At 42.6% G+C, this 19,241-nt stretch overlaps 1 protein-coding gene across 1 annotated transcript in view; it reads left to right on the plus strand.

Moving 5' to 3' along the window:
• The first annotated feature begins 1,441 nt into the window (after nt 1–1,441).
• LOC126151236 (uncharacterized) overlaps nt 1,442–19,241 on the plus strand; it is a 349,750-nt gene continuing 331,950 nt past the window's right edge. The window contains exon 1 of the mRNA XM_049915929.1: nt 1,442–1,513. The gene's annotated coding sequence lies outside the window, so the exon portion shown is untranslated. The remainder of the gene's footprint in view (nt 1,514–19,241) is intronic.

Consider the following 19,241-nt stretch of genomic DNA (forward strand, 5'->3'; position numbering starts at 1 on the left):
ATGCCATGTGTTTGTCGGTCGTTGCTGTCGATATCGTTTTTAAAATAACACCGGTCGGTTTTCTCATTTTCAAAAATAACGCAATGTTTCAAAGCAACGCAAATTTTACAAATAAAAGCGAGTCATTCATTTATAAGAAAGGTGTATTTAAAAAATGTTGTGTACGTAGTTCCGCGTAGTCAGCACGTACACAGCTTCCCCACTAGAGCGTGCCGCCGGCCGCGGTGGGTTAGCGGTTCTGGCGCTGCAGTCCGGAACCGCGGGACTGCTACGGTCGCAGGTTCGAATCCTGCCTCGGGCATGGGTGTGTGTGATGTCCTTAGGTTAGTTAGGTTTAAGTAGTTCTAAGTTCTAGGGGACTTATGACCTAAGATGTTGAGTCCCATAGTGCTCAGAGCCATTTGAACCATCTGAACTACAGCGTGCCCCGCTAAGCACAACAGCGCAGGCACAGCGCTCGTCCGCCTCCGCACTACGAGATGGCGCTGCCTTAGAGACGGACCAAATTCTGCTTCCGCCTATCTGCGTGTTAATATGTAATGCAGCCAATGAGATTGCTGCTAATGTAGAACCTTTTCTCCTCGCGGATCACACTCACGCAGTGATACATGAACGCGCAAGGTATTATAACGAGTGTACAGACCTCCGAGTAGTCAGTCTGCATTTGTCTGCACCAGTCTGTACCAGTCTGCATTAGTCTGTACCAGTCTATAGTCAAGTATCAGTCTGCGCCTAATAAGATTATCATATTCCTGTACATAGCCATGAAGAGAAATGTGTAGACAATTTGTCAAGTATCAGAGATTGTGAGAATAAGATTAACGTACCAAGACCAAAGGAGCTTCAGGTTGTCAATTGTAAATAGCATCCAGAACCAATTTAAGTTATTTTTATGCTTTTTATTATTTTAATAAATGTGTGTGAAAATTAATCAAGTTCTGTTTAAAGTTGGTCACCATCACTCTGCTACTCTGAGCGTGCAAGTGGCATTTCTATCGTCTGACCTAACGGCAGAAGATAAACACGCCACGATAAGACCACGCGACATATTGCTGACACTCGCCTACTTCGTTAGAGCGACAAGTCAAATAATCTGATGGTGTGTGTACCGAAGGTCTTACAGTACGCATACCACAAAAAAGAAAAACTTTAGCACTGTTGCTGTTGCTAATTTCGATATTTCGGTTTTTTATCAGTAAGAAGTAAAAGCACCTGCTATAACCGAAACCAAACAAGTACCGAGAAATACCGCTTATTCAGAACTAAAATAGCGGTGTCGGTAATAATCGGCCGGATTTTCCCGTCCGTACGCAGAAGCCAGTCCGTGAGCGGCATTTCGAGGAACTGACGGAGCGCCAGGTCCCGGCATCACCTTCCGCTGGGCGCTTCCTGCACTCTTATCACAGTAGCGACGTGTAAGGAGTTCTGTTTACCGTGACAGGGGGGCAGGCGTTCTAACTTCGCGCCCGTGCAATGAAAGCGGACGGACTCCGGGAACACGCAGCATACTGAGGTAAGTCGCACGGCAGCAGCGCCGCACACACGCGTGCATGCAAATTAGGTGTGACTTATCCTGTGTCCAACGGATCACGACAGTTTCTTGCACCTGGCAAAATTACGTCTGACAATGTGCACTGGCGAGTGCAAGAAGTAAGATGTAGTCTTCAGAGACGCGAAACTACAGGAGCTTTTCCTTCGGATTTCAATCTAGCTAAATCAGTTTATGTGAACATGCCAGCAACTACGGACACTACTAATGCAGACTGTGTACCAAAAGTAAATTATTTTAAGTTACAAGTTATAAGTTACAGAATAGTGCCTTAGGTTGGGCCTTGTCCCGCTATCTCTATCGTGACCGCAACGTCGTCGTTAGACGGTAATACCGTTTAGTGAAAAGCCGTCAGAAACGCAATGATAATTTCAGAACTACCCCAATGGAAGGTTGGTTATAGCGTGTAAGCGACAACTGTTTAGAGTGGGCCACAGAGGTGCAGGGGATATCGAGACGAATGATTTGATATTGTACACTTACAGTCTATCAGGCTGAGAAATAACCTTAAATCGACCATCAAAATCCACATGAGTTGTAGCGCATTCACACCGCACGAAATCTTCTCATTCACTTACGCCATAGACTTAGTCAGCTATTAGGCTGACTTTTTAATGTCATCACTGCCGTGAGAGAATAATGAAAGGAAAAATACTTTTGTAAATTCTGTGTAAAAACCAATTACGTTTGCCACTGTATTTAAACTTCAACGCTATAACCACAGTAGTTTAGTGCTAAGAAGGTCACACACAAAAAACGATTAAATTGTTAATTTTATGCTCTTAGTATTCACAATATTGTGTGGTAAAATTTATACAGACGTCAATTTTACATTTTCTAAGTGCAATAACAAGGAATTTCTAACACTGAAGGACGATTTTTGCCAAAATCTCTCACGACGAGCAATGCCGTAGCGTAGGTTGCTTTTGTAGGTCAATTTGAGACTGCTTCCCGGGTTGATAAACCATACGTGTCCTGTCCCATTGTGTTCGTCTCGACTTCACCTACAGCACTCTGCTACGTTGTAAAGAATTATCGTTTGCATCCTGTCCCGGGAGGAATGGTCGGTATCCGTCGATGTGACAGGAACGATCGTTCGAAGGAAAAAATGTCAATAAACATGGACTCTAAATCGCCTATATTAAGAACTATGAGTACTTCCTAATCTTCGGTAGTGTAAAGCAAATCTCTTCTACTGCAAGCTGTTTGCTTTCCACATTTTGTGAAATGGTGGTATGGACTAAAACAAGAAAAAGTGTCCGGCAAGCATGCGCTCTAAAGACCATATCTTAAGAGCTAGGGGCACTTGTTTATCTTCGCTATTGTAAAACGTATCTTTTCTACTGAACAAATGCTCATAGTTCTTAAGGTATAACATTTTCGAGCCCATAACCACCAAAGATTTTTTTTCTTGTTGTAGTCGATACTAACACCTCTCAAAACATGGAAAGCAAAGAGCCTGCAGTAGAAGAGCTTTGTTTCACACTGCAGATGAAGAAATGCTCATAGCTCTTACGGTATGGATTTTAGAGACCATGTTTACTGGACTTTCTTCCTTCGAATGATCACCCTTGTCGTGTCATTGAATACTGGCAATTCCTCTGGGAAACGAATACTGACCATTCCTCAAGCGAATATCGTCCTTAATAGAAAACTCTCGTGTCTCAAGAATAGGTACATCTTTTACACGATGATAAAAAAATTCTAATAAATACAGTTCAACTTATTCAAGTCATACTACCTCGAATAGATATTGATTCATAAAGTAACATAACAATATCAGCTCCAAATTTTTATTTACTAACTTTAAGGTATCGGACTTTGTAAAACATCTATTGTCCTCAAGGCTTAGGACATCTTATACCATTTCCATTTTCAGTTACGTTCACTGTCTTGCAATATTTTGTACCTGTTGTCAGGGAAATGTAAACAAAAAAATGGTTCAAATGGCTCTGAGCACTAGGGGACTTAACAGCTATGGTCATCACTCCCCTAGAACTTAGAACTACTTAAACCTAACTAACCTAAGGACAGCACACAACACCCAGTCATCACGAGGCAGAGAAAATCCCTGACCCCGCCGGGAGTCGAACCCGGGAACCCGGGCGTGGGAAGCGAGAACGCTACCGCACGGCCACAAGCTGCGGACGAAAATGTAAACAGGCTCTTATTATTCAATAATCTTGACAACATAGTTTATAGAAGAAAAAACCGCTTCAGTTGCCAGTAATTCTACGACCGGTTTCGAAACTGGCTCCATCACCAGGTGTCACCAATGTCACGAAACAATTATGGGAACATAAATGGTGGCGGTCGGGCTAGTCAGTCATGGGCGATCAGACCCACTCCAAGCAAGCGTATGGGAGCATACGACCAGCAGCCACAGCGCTCTTACAGTCTTCCATTAGGCAGTGAGAAACACACCTTTGAGTAGCCCAGCACTGCCAATAGAGACGTCCAGTTGAGTAGCGAGATGTTTGCTTGTGATCCGTCAATCAACTCGAATGAGAGTGTCCGCACGGTCTAACATTACTGGAGTCGCAGTTGTGTGCCGCCAGCCGACATACGAGAGATTGGACGGGTTTGCTACACCTTTTTACCATGATGACAGACGCCACGTCAAACGACTTACACTGCTTTTGTTCACTGCTAGGTCTCCGTAGACATCGTGCAAGCGCCTATGACAACAAATTCTGCATTTTTTTCAACAGAAATAGCCCGAGAAAAAAAAGTTATGTTGCGTTACTTATGGACGTCCCTCGAATTTATATCTTATGAGAACTTTCTTCAAGCGTTAGAAACCGAAGCATGAAATGGACAAATTATAAAGTCAGTGTCGTTTTTGTGTGCTCTGAATTTAGTAGCGTACCAAGAACTCAAACGGAAAACTACGAATCCAGTCACATAACTGAGACGACATTAGTCCGCAGCTCGTGGTCGTGCGGTAGCGTTCTCGCTTCATACGCCCGGGTTCCCGGGTTCGATTCCCGGCGGGGTCAGGGATTTTCTCTGCCTCGTGATGACTGGGTGTTGTGTGATGTCCTTAGGTTAGTTAGGTTTAAGTAGTTCTAAGTTCTAGGGGACTGATGACCATAGATGTTAAGTCCCATAGTGCTCAGAGCCCTTTGAACCATTTGAGACGACATTCCATAATCACGCAATTTCATTACAATTCGCTTGCGTGGTACAGTATCTAAAGCCTTCTGGAATTCTAGAAATAAGGAATCAATCTCTTTTGTTTACTTTTGTGTTCAATAAACCAACAACAAAAAGTTATGAAAATAGGCACTGTACTAACAGATATCATTTACAACGTACCAAGGTAATCTTATGAATAAAGAATATTTTTTTAAACATGAGGTATCTGTAACACGAGTATGTCTAAATCGTCACGAATTCGTAAGACACTACCTTTGTTTACCATGGAAATGATTTGTTTCAAAGACTAGTCCCTTGTTATACGCAAATTGTGCGGAAATGTGTCAGTGGGAGTATACACATAAAGATATCCATATAGCGAATTATTGTAAAACTCGGTTCGAACATGTCTTTGCAGGCCCAACGGTACCGACAGGCCGCCATGTCATCCTCAGCCCACAGGCGTCACAGAACGCGCACATGGAGGGGCATGTGGTCAGCACACCGCTCTCCCGGCCGTATGTCAGTTTCCGAGACCGGAGCCGCTACTTCTCAATCAAGTAGCTCCTCAGTTTGCCGCACAAGGGCTGAGTGCACCCCGCTTGCCAACAGCGCTCGGCCGACCGGATGGTCACCCATCTAAGTGCTGGCCCAACCCGACAGAGCTTAACTTCCGTGATATGACGGGAACCGGCGTCACCACTGCGGCGAGGCCGTTGGACTAGCAAATTATTCTGTGTCTCAATTTTATTAATATAGTTGTATCTTCACAAAAACCAAAAATCTGTCAGCAGAGGGAGAATAATGCAGGAATTATCAAGCATGCACATCTGCAATATCCTCAGTTTTCCACCATTAGGCCTATGAGATACTGAAAGTAGTAAGAAGACTTATGATGGAGAAGTTTTATTAAGATTTCCTTACTGATTTTCGATCTGTCTGCTTAACGACCTATCGAAAAAGAAGCGAAATGCTGGTCTCTAGCGATAATGTAACCGACAAAGCATTTGCTCTGAACCCCAACTTCATGTGTGTAATGTCATTCATGTGAAAGTAAGCGAAAGTTTTCTAAATGTTAGCGAAGCGTATAACAGGGTGGAGACTTGGGTATCAGCCCGGTTTTCACCTAGTGGAATATGGGAAATTGCCTAAAAACGCATCCAGGCTGGCTGGCACACCAATCCTCGTCCTCAATCCGCCAGATGGATTCGATTCGGTGCCGGCGAACCACCTTGTCCCGGAAGCGCGGCGTTTTAGCGTGCACACCTACTTTTTTTAAGGAGTCTTCCTGGCGCCCAAAGGAAGGAGGGGGGGGGGGGGGGGGAAGCAGAGCAGGCAGGAGTCGCAATCCCGTTCCCTCCACCAAGAACGAAGGAAGGTGCAGGGGATAATGAAGCACTTCAAGGAAACAAAGTTTATTTATTAATTGATTTTTCTTCTTCTTTTTCTTTTTTTTTGTGTTTTATTTTATTACCATCGAGCGTATCAGGAGACCGACGTAGCCGAGGAGAACAATCCACTGACCAGAGAATAACCAGTACCATGTCAGGAAAATGCGTGGATCAACTTCGCATTGGATAACACCTCAACTTCGGAGTGCGTTAAGAAAGACACTGCAAAGCAAATTAGAGAAAAATTGTCTGTATTTGGGACTGCACAATGTCGTCCATTACAGAAGCGCCAGAAATCGAGGACATTTTTCTCGCTGCGTGTCCACAGACCCACTTCACGGAGTTCGTCTTTGTGCAACTTATCTCGAGTCCGGATAGAGGAGCAGATCAGGGGGTATCTGATGGGGAGTCGTACCTGTAGTTACTGCCAGCATCTGTCGCACCAAGAACCAGACACCTACCGCCGTTCAGCACACCAGGCGATGCCCGTCTGTGTCCAGAACATCACAGCCGACGCATAGTGGGGTGTCTGCAAAGTGAATCGCGTGAAGGAGTGACCATTGACCGTAAGATACCATGCAGACCGGACGGCAGTTGCAAGGTAAGGAGTGCACATCGATTGCCAAACGGCACGCCAGTCGACCTGGGAACACTTCACATCAGCCACATCCGGTGAGCTGTTCCGCTGAAAAAAGCCACAGGTTGCCTTCTTGGCCATCAAGCACGTTGGCAGTATCGCAAGATGGACGTAGCTCAGTTCAAGGAAAAAATGGCGGAAGTAAAAGATAGGCGGGACGTCCGAAAGCTGGACAGGGGCAGACAGAGAGCGTGGTGCAAGGGCCTCCACTAACAGGTCAATGAGGCTCAGGGAACAATGGCGCCACAACATCATCGGAGAGCTAATCTGGACAGGTCAAATACCTAACTGCCCTTACCATAGAAACTGTTCTTTATAAAAGTTTTACATAAGACTTTTCATCTTTGACAATTTTTTGACTCAGTTCTGCTTTTATTACAAAATTATACACATAAACAAATAGTAATACAATTATAAAAAATTACTAGATGTTTTGATTTTAAGTTTAGTTAGACACATTCAGGCAATGTTAGCCAGTAGTATCAGTGTAAAGTTCACTTTGGATATCCTATGTGTTAAATGAAGCCTGGCCTCAGGCTGGGCCTCCCTACCTGAGACGGGCAGCTAGAGCTAGGAGTAGGTAACAGCACTAGAGTGAGACACTGAGAGCCGTCCAAAAATGTGCTCCTACTGCTGGAATAGCTGAAACTTGGCGACATCACAGAAAGTGTTTGGCAACTCAGTGATACTCAACTTACTTCCAGGAATGGAGATGAATTATACGAGGTGCATTCAAGTTCTAAGGCCTCCGATTCTTTTTCTAATTAACTACTCACCCGAAATCGATGAAACTGGCGTTACTTCTCGACGTAATCGCCCTGCAGACGTACACATTTTTCACAACGCTGACGCCATGATTCCATGGCAGCGGCGAAGACTTCTTTAGGAGTCTGTTTTGACCACTGCAAAATCGCTGAGGCAATAGCAGCACGGCTGGTGAATGTGCGGCCACAGAGAGTGTCTTTCATTGTTGGAAAAAGCCAAAAGTCACTAGGAGCAGGTCAGGTGAGTAGGGAGCATGAGCAATCACTTCAAAGTTGTTATCACGAAGAAATTGTTGCGTAAAGTTAGATCGATGTGCGGGTGCGTTGTCTTGGTGAAACAGCACACGCGCAGCCCTTCCCGGACGTTTTTGTTGCAGTGCAGGAAGGAATTTGTTCTTCAAAACATTTTCGTAGGATGCACCTGTTACCGTAGTGCCCTTTGGAACGCAATGGGTAAGGATTACGTCCTCGCTGTCCCAGAACATGGACAACATCATTTTTTCAGCACTGGCGGTTACCCGAAATTTTTTTGGTGGCGGTGAATCTGTGTGCTTCCATTGAGCTGACTGGTGCTTTATTTCTGGATTGAAAAATGGCATCCACGTCTCACCCATTGTCACAACCGACGAAAAGAAAGTCCCATTCATACTGTCATTGCGTGTCAACATTGCTTGGCAACATGCCACACGGGCAGCAATGTGGTCGTCCGTCAGCATTCGTGGCACCCACCTGGATGACACTTTTCGCATTTTCAGGTCGTGATGCAGGATTGTGTGCACAGAACCCACAGAAATGCCAACTCTGGAGGCGATCTGTTCAACAGTCATTTGGCGATCCCCCAAAACAATTCTCTCCACTTTCTCGATCATGTCGTCAGACCGGCTTGTGCGAGCCCGAGGTTGTTTCGGTTTGTTGTCACACGATGTTCTGCCTTCATTAAACTGTTGCACCCATGAACGCACTTTTGACATATCAGTAACTCCATCACCACATGTCTCCTTCAACTGTCGATGAATTTCAATTTGTTTCACACCACGTAAATTCAGAAAACGAATGATTGCATGCTGTTCAAGTAAGGAAAACGTCGCCATTTTAAGTATTTAAAACAGTTCTCATTCTAGCCGCTGGCGGTAAAATTCCATCTGCCATACGGTGCTGCCATCTCTGGGACGTATTGACAATGAACGCGGCCTCATTTTAAAACAATGCGCATGTTTCTATCTCTTTCCAGTCCGGAGAAAAAAAATCGGAGGCCTTAGAACTTGAATGCACCCCGTACTTCTGAATTCACTATATGTATTTTTTTGTAAGTTTTATGAAACATTCTTACGTAATAAGTGGTGGTTCAAATGGTTCAAATGGCTCTGAGCACTATGGGACTTAAAATCTATGGTCATCAGTCCCCTAGAACTTAGAACTACTTAAACCCTACTAACCTAAGGACATCACACAATACCCAGTCATCACGAGGCAGAGAAAATCCCTGACCCCGCCGGGAATCGAACCCGGGAACCCGGGCGTGGGTAATAAGTGGTAATGAGTACGAAATTTTATTTTTTTACTATAAGCTGATCATTTTACGAGTACATTTTCTTTTCATTATGTGAGCAATCTACCTTTCTTTTCTCTCTTGGCCGCTAGTGCAGCAGTGAGAGAAAGGTCATAGCATCGGTGTCTCACTAGCTGTGCGCTTTAGTGCTCGTTTGCTGCTATGAATGCACCTGTAGCCATATGCCTGAATCTCGCTGGAAACTTTATATACGTATATCAAGTCGGTTATTTTTGCTTCCTTCCCTAACACATCTGAAACCGATAGCATTGGAATCTGAAGCGAACCTCTGAGAACGTACTGCTGTTTTTGTGTTGACTGGGCAAGCAGCTTTCGACAATCATCAGATGACTGATGGAATGTGCTACATTTAATCCTCCGTTGCTCGGGCGGTTGACACTGGTCGTCCACATGATTTTTCCGCTCTCTTTTTGTCTGATTGGACTGGATTGAGTTCACTCCATTTTCAGTACCTTTCCGTTAACTTTCCATCGGTTAGCTTCAGCCACCACTGGATTTTAGTTCCGCAGGGTTGCACTGTTGTCGAAACATTATTATGATTTGGAGGACACTGGTCATTCGCACGAGCGTTACTGTTACAATGTGAATCAAAGTAAGTGTATGTTACTTTACTTCTTTCCTAAATCCAATCCTATTTTCATGTGAGTAATTTTAGGCGCATCGAAATCAGTTACAGTTTTTATCTAGAGTACTTACCTACGAAAAACAAATATTCTGTATACTTTTAGTTTGTGAAATAAATGTCAAAGGTAAAAAAAAACAACCTATGACAAAGTTTAGCGAAGATGTGCATGTATTGCTGGAGTGGTTCAATGAGCTGAGTGATGAAGACCCTGACAGTGATATTAGTGACTCAGAGAACGAGGATTATGTGCATGAAAGTGGTCATGATTCAGAAACAGAACAATAAGTGTCAGAAAATGATGAATATAAGTCACAGGAATAACTAATTCAAGAGGATCTATTTCTTTTAGGAAAAAGTGGAAGAGATAAATGTAGGAAAAGTAAATATCCTACCCCAGTTAGAACGAGGTCTTATAATTGTATTACGCGATCACCTGGGCGCAAAAATGAAGCTCGTATAACAAAGACAAAATCAATTGTGAAGCCATTTTCGGATGAAAATAAAATACGCATTATTGCAACGTATACTAATATTTACATCAATGAAAGTCCTTGTAACTTATCTAGTGAAAGGAATGCTAAAGAAACGAATGTTATAAAGATCAGAGCTTTCATTGGTTTGTAGCATCTGCATGTATCTCTGAGATATTCTAAAAAATGTTTATCAAACTTGTAGGATGAATCAAAGTCCAATGGACTTGAATCGTGCTACTTATGCATGAATGAAAGTCCTTGCATTTCTGGGTGCACTTGAGATGTCCGAAGTTCGATAATATCCTTGACAGAGGTGTTTGAAGAGATAATGACAAGTTGGCTGTTGTCATGGAGGTACTAGTACTATTTTGAAAAGTTACCAAAAGTGTATTATATTGACATTTAAATATCATACTTCTAAAATCATTCATATACACCTTTCAAAATGTCTAACTACATCATTTTTGTAGTGGATGACAACTGTCATCGGCGTGAGTGATAGTATCAGGAAATATTGTGCGAGTAGCGGAAGGTTAATTATTACTATGTTCATTATTGTTACTATTAGTCATATGTATATAAGGTTTTTATCTCACTTATTTTCAGTATGCTTTTAATGTGGTGTTGGAAAGACGGAAGCATTGAATGTTCGCCACATGCAGTATCCGCTTTTAGCCTGTTCATTTAATCTTCAGAACAAAACACCTAATCAGAAAAGTTGATAATGGACATTGGTAATGTAAATAGAAATCTACAACCACTTCTGACGGTTTCTAGGTGTAGCTGCAAAGACTACCATTTCACACCACTTCCTCAACAATTTAAATTGTGCAGGGTGTACCATAATTAGTAGCGTAAACGCATACAGTTGAAAGTACACGATACTAGAAGCAAAAAAGTCTCAGTACACATTGGGTTGAAAATGCATACCTTAAGAGCTACGAGCAATTTTTCATCTTCGATAGTCTGAAGCAAATCTCTTCTATTGCAGGCTCTTTGCTTTCCATATTTTGGGAAATGGTAATGTGGGCCAAAACAAGAAAAAAATGTCCAGTAAACATGTGCTCCAAAATGAATACCTTAAGAGCTATGAGCATGTGCTAATCTTCGCTACTTGCATACACAACTTTTCTGATGAACAATTGCTCATAACTTTTAAGGTACGCATTTTAGAGCAAATTTTTACTGGACATTTTTTCTTATTTTGGTCCGTACTACTGCTTTCCAAAATGTGGAAAGCACAGAGCTTGCAGTAGAAGAGATTTGCTTCACAGTATCGGAGATGAAAAATTGCTCGTAGCTCTTAAGGTATGCATTTTCGACCCTATGTTTACTGACAATGTTTTGCTTCTGGTGTCGTATACTTTCAACTGTATGCGTTTACGTCATTAATTATGATACACCCTGTGTGTAGTATGTTCTGGAACTAGTAAAAAGACATGAATACGTTTCCTTCAATAACTAGAATGGTTTACTGTGATTTCATTTACGTGCTTCTGGGAACGAATTTGTAGAGCAGTACTTTGCACCGATCATTTTATAATTTTTGGTTGAAATGTGATTTCTCTTAACGGAACGAGATATGAGAGCTTCAGTGAATTTAAATAGCTAGGTGCTGAACGTGGTACGATAGCTGGATGGTCTCATCTGTTTACAACCATTGTCGGCTGCCCTGTTGTTAATGTGAGCGTTTCTCATGACGTTATGAGAATCTTTCTAATGTTTACAAAGAGAGAGCTATGTGAGCTTCGGTCAGAACGCAGACGTTAGAGAATTTCGCTTTTAGTCACATAGGGGACTAGACCAGTGCCAACTCATGAGTGCTTCAAGATGCCATTCAAAAAACCAATACCGACAATGAAATGTATAGGTTTTAAACAATTTCAGGGACCGCTGGGTACTCGCAGAATCGAGGAGTTGGTGGAGGTGCTAGTGGCCAGAGGACCGCAATACATGGTGATTAATTTCGGTAACATGTTTCTCAAAAGAGACATTCGGTTCCACAGGATTTGATCAAGTTAATTTTGAGACTGAAAAGTTTAAACGAACTCAAAATCATCTTCGTGTGTTTGGGCAATGAGTTTCACTACCAGATTCCGACTTTTAAGCGCGTACCTTACGGCTGCAGCTTCTGGTATTGATAGATGGTCGGCTGCTTTGTCCTTCAGAGTGTGGTGTTTAGAGGCTTAGAAGAAGATGGCAATATTACCCGAAGGCAGTATTATACAGCAAATGGCTAGATTTTGGAGATAGTGGTCATTATCGAGCTTGTGAAGTGGGAACAAATCATGTACCTTCTTAAGGACAAACTAGTTTGTTTCTCGTTACTTTTGGCCGTATTTATTTATTTATTTCCTGAAACTGCTGATGAAAATGCGGGGCGTTACCTGGGGGTTAAATGGAGACTAGTAGCAATGTATGTTTCTGGCTCGATGGTAAAAATTTGGTACTTAACTAAATACAATCAGATTGCTCCAGAATTGATTAATGTTCTTCTATCGCTTGGCAAGCTGAGGCTAGAGACCCTTATTAGCGACATGTTGGAATTTGATCAGGATCTGCCGATATCTTATCGCATAACGACATAATTGTAACATTTTCTGCCCATGCTGAATTTGTGTCCCGAGGTTTTTCCGTGAGGCATTGTGTACAAACGCCACTCCAAGTTACAATTTTTTTTATTTATCGTTTTCATTGAGCCTTCAGTAATTTGCATGCAACGCACATGAAGCAACTGTGTGGCAGGTCCACTGCTCTCTTTTCGGTACAGTCGTTTGACTATGCAAAATGGTTACTGCAAGAGGCCACAAGAGATAACTGCTCTGTGTGGCTATCAGTCCGGATAAAAATTAATACCACGATAATGCAAACATCAGAACAAACGTTGTTAGAGATGTTATAGTCATTACGCTTGGAAATTAAAATTTATTACAATAAATGACATATCAGAAAGTTTCAGTTTGAAACTGTATGACGAAAATTTTTGGAATGGCAGGGATCCGGAACTCTAGAACTATTGTTCCTGTTAATTAACCACGAATGATCTTAAATATGGTTTCAATCACAAGGAGTAAAGCGTGCATACGTTTAAACTAGAAATGACGTGGGATAAAGCTTTGCGTTAGACGGATATTCGAACTCAGCACGTAATAGGAGTGTTCACTAAGCACAATCAAATGTTACAAATTGTAATTTTTCACCAGTAGTGAGATGACAAACTGAGTTGACGAGACGAAAAAGTTTTGTCTTACAGGAATCGAACCCAGCAACTATCGTTGTTGACTTCTAGTCAAGAGTAGATTTTAAATTTCTGTCTATTTCATCAGTAGCGAGATGTGCACATGTCTGAATTGGAAATGACATGAAAGAAATTTCTGTGCTGACTGGGAGTCGAACCCTGTAGTTAGCATCGCTGTTGACTACCTAGAAAAAGAAATTTGCTGTCGAATTCTTTTTCGACATTAACTAGGAGTTACATGTTTGAACTTGAAATGATGTGACAAAAATTCTGTGTCTGATTGGCTGTTGAAAGCGATGTCCATCGTTACTGTCCACAAAGCACGGAGAGTCGACAGAAACCATAATAATTAGTCACCTGTAGTTTCATGTGCGCATGCTACGACTTGAAATGTCAGGACGTAAACTTTTGTGCGAAACGTGGATTCCAGTCCAGACACGAGGCTTTTGTGGAGACCCTGAGTAGTTGGGGATTTTGGGAAAACAATGAAACGATGGATATGTATCGTCTCGAAGTGTGGCCGAACGGTTCTAGGCGCTACAGTCTGGAACAGCGCGACCGCTACGGTCGCAGGTTCGAATCCTGCCTTGGGCATGAATGTATATGATGTCCTTAGGTTATGTAGGTTTAAGTAGTTCTAAGTTCTAGGGGACTGATGACCTCAGCAGTTAAGTCCCATAGTGCTCAGAGCCATTTGAACCATTTTTTTTGAAGGGGACAAATCCAGCGGAAGGGGAGATATTAGTTCGAATACTACTCTGGCACCAATATTTTCAACAGCTCAAAATCAAATACAGTAAGGAATAGAAGCTCTGTGTCGTTACATGAGGAAAGGTTAGTTAATAAAAAAATCTCTCTTGTAAGAAAAGTTACTGGAGACACGGTTTCGATCTGGTGCGACTTCCGCCTCTGTCATGGACCTACCTACACAGACTCTCCTGTGGGTAGAGAAGGTCCGTCGTATTTAATGCGGATTTGGAGCCACGGTGTAATTTTACGTTCTTCAGATGGCGTTAAAAATGGTGAAGAGGGTTTGTTTGTATCGTTAAAACGGTTGCCTAATACGAGAATCTTAACACAGATTTTAAATATTCGCAGCTAGAATCAATCCAACAGACCACCAACTTACACAGAGCATTGATTCACGAGTTTGCCGTAAAGAAAGAGGCTCCACACTGAACGAGGGTGATTACAACCTGTTCGAAACATTCACTTCCCTTGTCGTCCACAACGATATTCACTAACTGTCTTGGCTACGGAATACATGATTTTGACTTGATTTTGTAATCACTGAAACAAATTCACATAACAGCCAGCTGCACGGACTGGCAGCATGGTAGGACGCCGAAATTTCCGATGGAAGTGTTACTTTCCACTTGTGATTCTGTTCTGATGTACTTATTTACGGTCGGCTCATAGATACGGCACAGTGTAAAAGACAAAGATCAGTCATCGACATACTCTCATCTTTATGTTTTTAAACCACGTTTCGTTTCACATTACTGCATAGGCAAGGGGGCTGTGACTTTTTCTCATGCAGCATTTTATATGAAGATTATTGATGTTTATAATCCATGAAGGGTAAATTTCACTGATAAAAGTAGATTGTTGTATAACATTATGGAGATTTTGTTTGGCTTGCTGTTAACACACGGACGGAAAAAATCACAACATCCAAAAATAAGTAATATAGAGTGATGAAATTTCGGAAATACATCTGTGTAATATATTTAAGTGATTAACATTGCAAGATCATAGGTTCATGTAAGAGCGATATTAGCCATTGCAATTGTGAAATTCTGTAACCGCCAGAATGTTGACTGCAAGCCTGCAAATGTGCTTGCGTTGTGCTGTACATGTGCCGGACGTTAATTTGTGCGATAGAGTTTCATGCCTGTTGCTCTTGGTTGGCCAGTGAGAGGGTGGTTAATGCTGTTCGTGGATGGCGCTGGAGTTGTCCGATGATATCCCGTATGTGCTCGATTGGAGATGGATCTGGTGATCTAGCAGGCCAAGGCAACATGTTGACAAAAAATGGTTCAAATGGCTCTGAGCACTATGGGACTTAACATCTGTGGTCATCAGTCCCCTATAACTTAGAACTACTTAAACCTAACTAAGCTAAGGACAACACACACATCCACGCCCGAGGCAGGATTCGAACCTGCGACCGTAGCGGTCACGCGGTTCCAGACTGAAGCGCCTAGAACCGCACGGCCACACCGACCGGCAACAACATGTTGACAATCAGTAGAGCATGCTGGACGAGTTTGTCCTTTTTGAAAACACGCCCTGGAATATTGTTCATGAATGGTGGCACAACAAGTCGAATCATGACTGACGTACAATTTTCCAGTCAGGATGTGTGGGATAACCACAAGAGTGCTCTTGCTAAAACATCCTGGTAGATTAAAACTGTGTGCCGGACCGAGACTCGAAGTCGAGAACTTTGCTTTTTGCGGGCAAGTGCTCGCGGGCAAGTGCTCTACCAACTGAGCTACCCAAGCACGACTCACGCCCCGTCCTCACAGCTTTATTTTCGCCAGTACCTCCTTTCCTGCCTTCCAAAATTCCCAGAAGCTCTCCTGCGAACCTTGCAGAACTATCACTCCTGGAAGAAAGGATATTGCGTAGACATGGCTTAGCCACATCCTGGGGGTTGTTTCTAGAATGAAATTTTCACTCTACAGCGGAGTGTGCGCTGATAATGAAACATCCTGGCAGATTAAAACTGTGTGCCGGACCGAGACTCGAACTCGGGGCCTTTGCCTTTCGCGGGAAAGTGCTCTACCAACTGAGCTACCCAAGCACGACTCACGCCCTGTCCGCACAGCTTTAATTCCGCCAATACCTCGTTAAAGCTGTGAGGATGGGGCGTGAGTCGTGATTGGGTAGCTCAGTTGGTAGAGCACTTGCCCGCGAAAGGCAAAGTTCCCGAGTTCGAGTCTCGGTCCGGCACATAGTTTAATCTGCCAGGATGTTTCATATCAGCGCACACTCCGCTGTAGAGTGAAAATTTCAGTCTTAGTGCTCTTGCTGTCTGACGAAATCGCACGACAGACCGGTGTAGGTTCAATGCGTCTAGCACGCAAACAGATTGGTTGCAGGCCCTCCTTCTGACCAAAACACGGCCATCAATGACACCGAGAGGCAGAACCAGCTTTCTTCAGAAAACACAGCACACCTACATCCTGCCCTCAAATGAGCTCTCGCTTGACACCAATGAAGTCACAAATGGCGATGGTTTGGGGTCACTGAAATGCACAATACGGGGCGTTTAGCTCGGAACTATCCTTTAAGTAACAGATTTGTAAGAGTGATGCCAACTACTGCTCAGATTTCTGCTGCACCGAGCCATAATGCGAACAGGATACATTCCCACAGTGGCTACATTCCCACCAAGTCTTTGTAGGACTGTAGTGTAAGTGCTAGAAAACGGAGCTGGAAATGGGAAAAGGCTAATATCTCGATGTTTCGTTTTATTAGAATTTAATAGACAGTTGCAGACAGCGGGGCCAGCTGGAAAGATTTTTGCTGTGTATGTGTGTATGTGATAGGTCCACAGAAGAAATCGTGTAAAAATTATTTACTCTCTTCAAATGGAATCGCTCCGAAGTGACTAATTCGCCTTATTGAAGAAGACCAAATGGTTGTGATGAAATACGTTTATTATTATTATCGATATAGTATATCCCATTACTGGTGAATGTGAGGAGCTGCGACTATTTAATCTGCGTGGGTCGCTTAAATTCAGTGAGCAATGTTGTATGAAAATGGAAGAAAGGTAGCTTAAGATTAAACATTTCGTCAGGTATGACGTCATTGGTAACAAACCAGAAGCTATGATTGGAAAAGTTAGGAAAGAAAATCAACTTTGCCTGTTCACAGGATAGATCCCAGGATTTGCTTTAATCAATTGAAGGAATTAATGGAAAAACTAAATCAGGATGTTCAGACGGAAACTTGAACCACTGTGGGCTAATATCCTAAACAGAAAATAATGGTTGACTCTAACAGAAAGTATCTAAAGCAAAGGCCACTGTGAATCTTTGGAATGTTACGTTATGCAAATGGTGTTAAGAACTGCATCTCAGGGACGTGTCCATCACAGTTTTGATATTTTTCAACCACTGAGGCGCCTTGTGGCGGAATATACCAAAAGCAACCAACAAAACTGCAACTAGGGTTGTTACTCTACGAGAACATCCGTCAACACTCTGCTGACTTCATTTAAAAAATACTGTCCAAGTGCTTGGCTGGAAAAAAATCCCTACCACCCTTCTTCTTCAGATTTAACACCCTCAAGCGTTTATGTTTATCACTCCTTATCGAAAAACCATCAAGAACATTTCTTTGTGGACGAAAATGCATTTTAAACTTGGATTATCGACGTCTTGGTCTCCAAACCAGTAGTTCTCTACATGCGTGGAATCCAAAAACTTCCTTACCATCGTCAGACTATTTTAGTAAATCAGGCGGTGGGAAATATATTGTTGACGATCAGTTTCTCTCGTATATTTTTCTGTTAAACGCCATGAACCAACGGTAAACGTTATAAAAATATGCTCTGTTTTAATAAAACTTAATTGCAGGTCTACAGGATATTCTTACGAGTAATGTCCAATTTAATAAAACAAATATCATCTGTAACACGAGCCTGCCCAGAACATCACACGTTAGCAATCTATTACGCACTTTTGACCGCTATATGGTCTTTGACTATGTAGGTCCTGTGTTCTACCACAGGAGCATTACGGGATCACCACAAAAATATATAAAGCTTGTAGTGAGAGGACAACCAGAAAGAACCCAGTTATCAAATTATTCAATCCCACACATAATCAATTGAATCGTGAGTTAAAAGTAATTAAGATGTTTGTCAGTATATGCAGGAAAATATAGGCTTTAATAGGGGTGCAAAGTTACAATTTCCTAAATTTATCACCTTTATATCAAGGGAGAACATCATCATAACTATCTGCTGGGTCCGCAGAAAACTATTCTTAAGAAATTTGCATACCAATTCTTGTACATGTGTAGATGTAACTGTTCTGTATGTTCGTCTTGGGAGCACTGCCAGTAATCTAGTCCGTTCACATCTGTATCTCAGTATACACTGGGGTGACAAAAGTCGTGGGATAGCGATGTACACTCGTGCAGATGGCGGCAGTATCACGTACACAACGTACGAAAGGGCAGTGCATTGGCGGAGATGTCGTTTGTACGCATGTGATTGATTTAAAAAGGTTTCCGACGTGATCACGGCCGCACGACGGCAAGTAACAGCGTCTGAACGCGGAATGATAGTTAGAGCTAGAAGCATGGGACATTCCATTTCATAAATCGTTAGGGGATTCAATGTTTTGTTAACCATAGTGTCAAGAGTATTCCGAGAATTTCAGGCATAACGTTGGTCGAGGGCCTCCACGTAACGAAAAATGGTTCAAATGGCTCTGAGCACTATGGGACTTAACTACTGAGGTCATCAGTCCCCTAGAACTTAGAACTACTTAAACCTAACTAACCTAAGGACACCACACACATCCATGCCCGAGGCGGGATTCGAACCTGCGACCGTAGCGATCGTGCGGTTCCAGACTGGAGCGTCTAGAACCGCTCGGCTGGAGACCGTTTTCTCCAATTCATGAACTGTTCCCAAACAAAGATGGCATATTTATAGAAGACAATGCGCCATTTCACCGAGCCACAATTGTTCACGATTGGTTTGAAGAACATTCTGGACAGTTCGAGCCAATGATTTGGCCACACAGACCGGTCGACATGAATCCCATCGAACATTTATACGATATAATCGGGTTGTCAGCTCGTGCGTAAAATCCTGGAGTGGCAACACTT

This window comes from Schistocerca cancellata, chromosome 2, assembly GCF_023864275.1.
Source record: "Schistocerca cancellata isolate TAMUIC-IGC-003103 chromosome 2, iqSchCanc2.1, whole genome shotgun sequence".
NCBI lineage: Eukaryota > Metazoa > Arthropoda > Insecta > Orthoptera > Acrididae > Schistocerca > Schistocerca cancellata.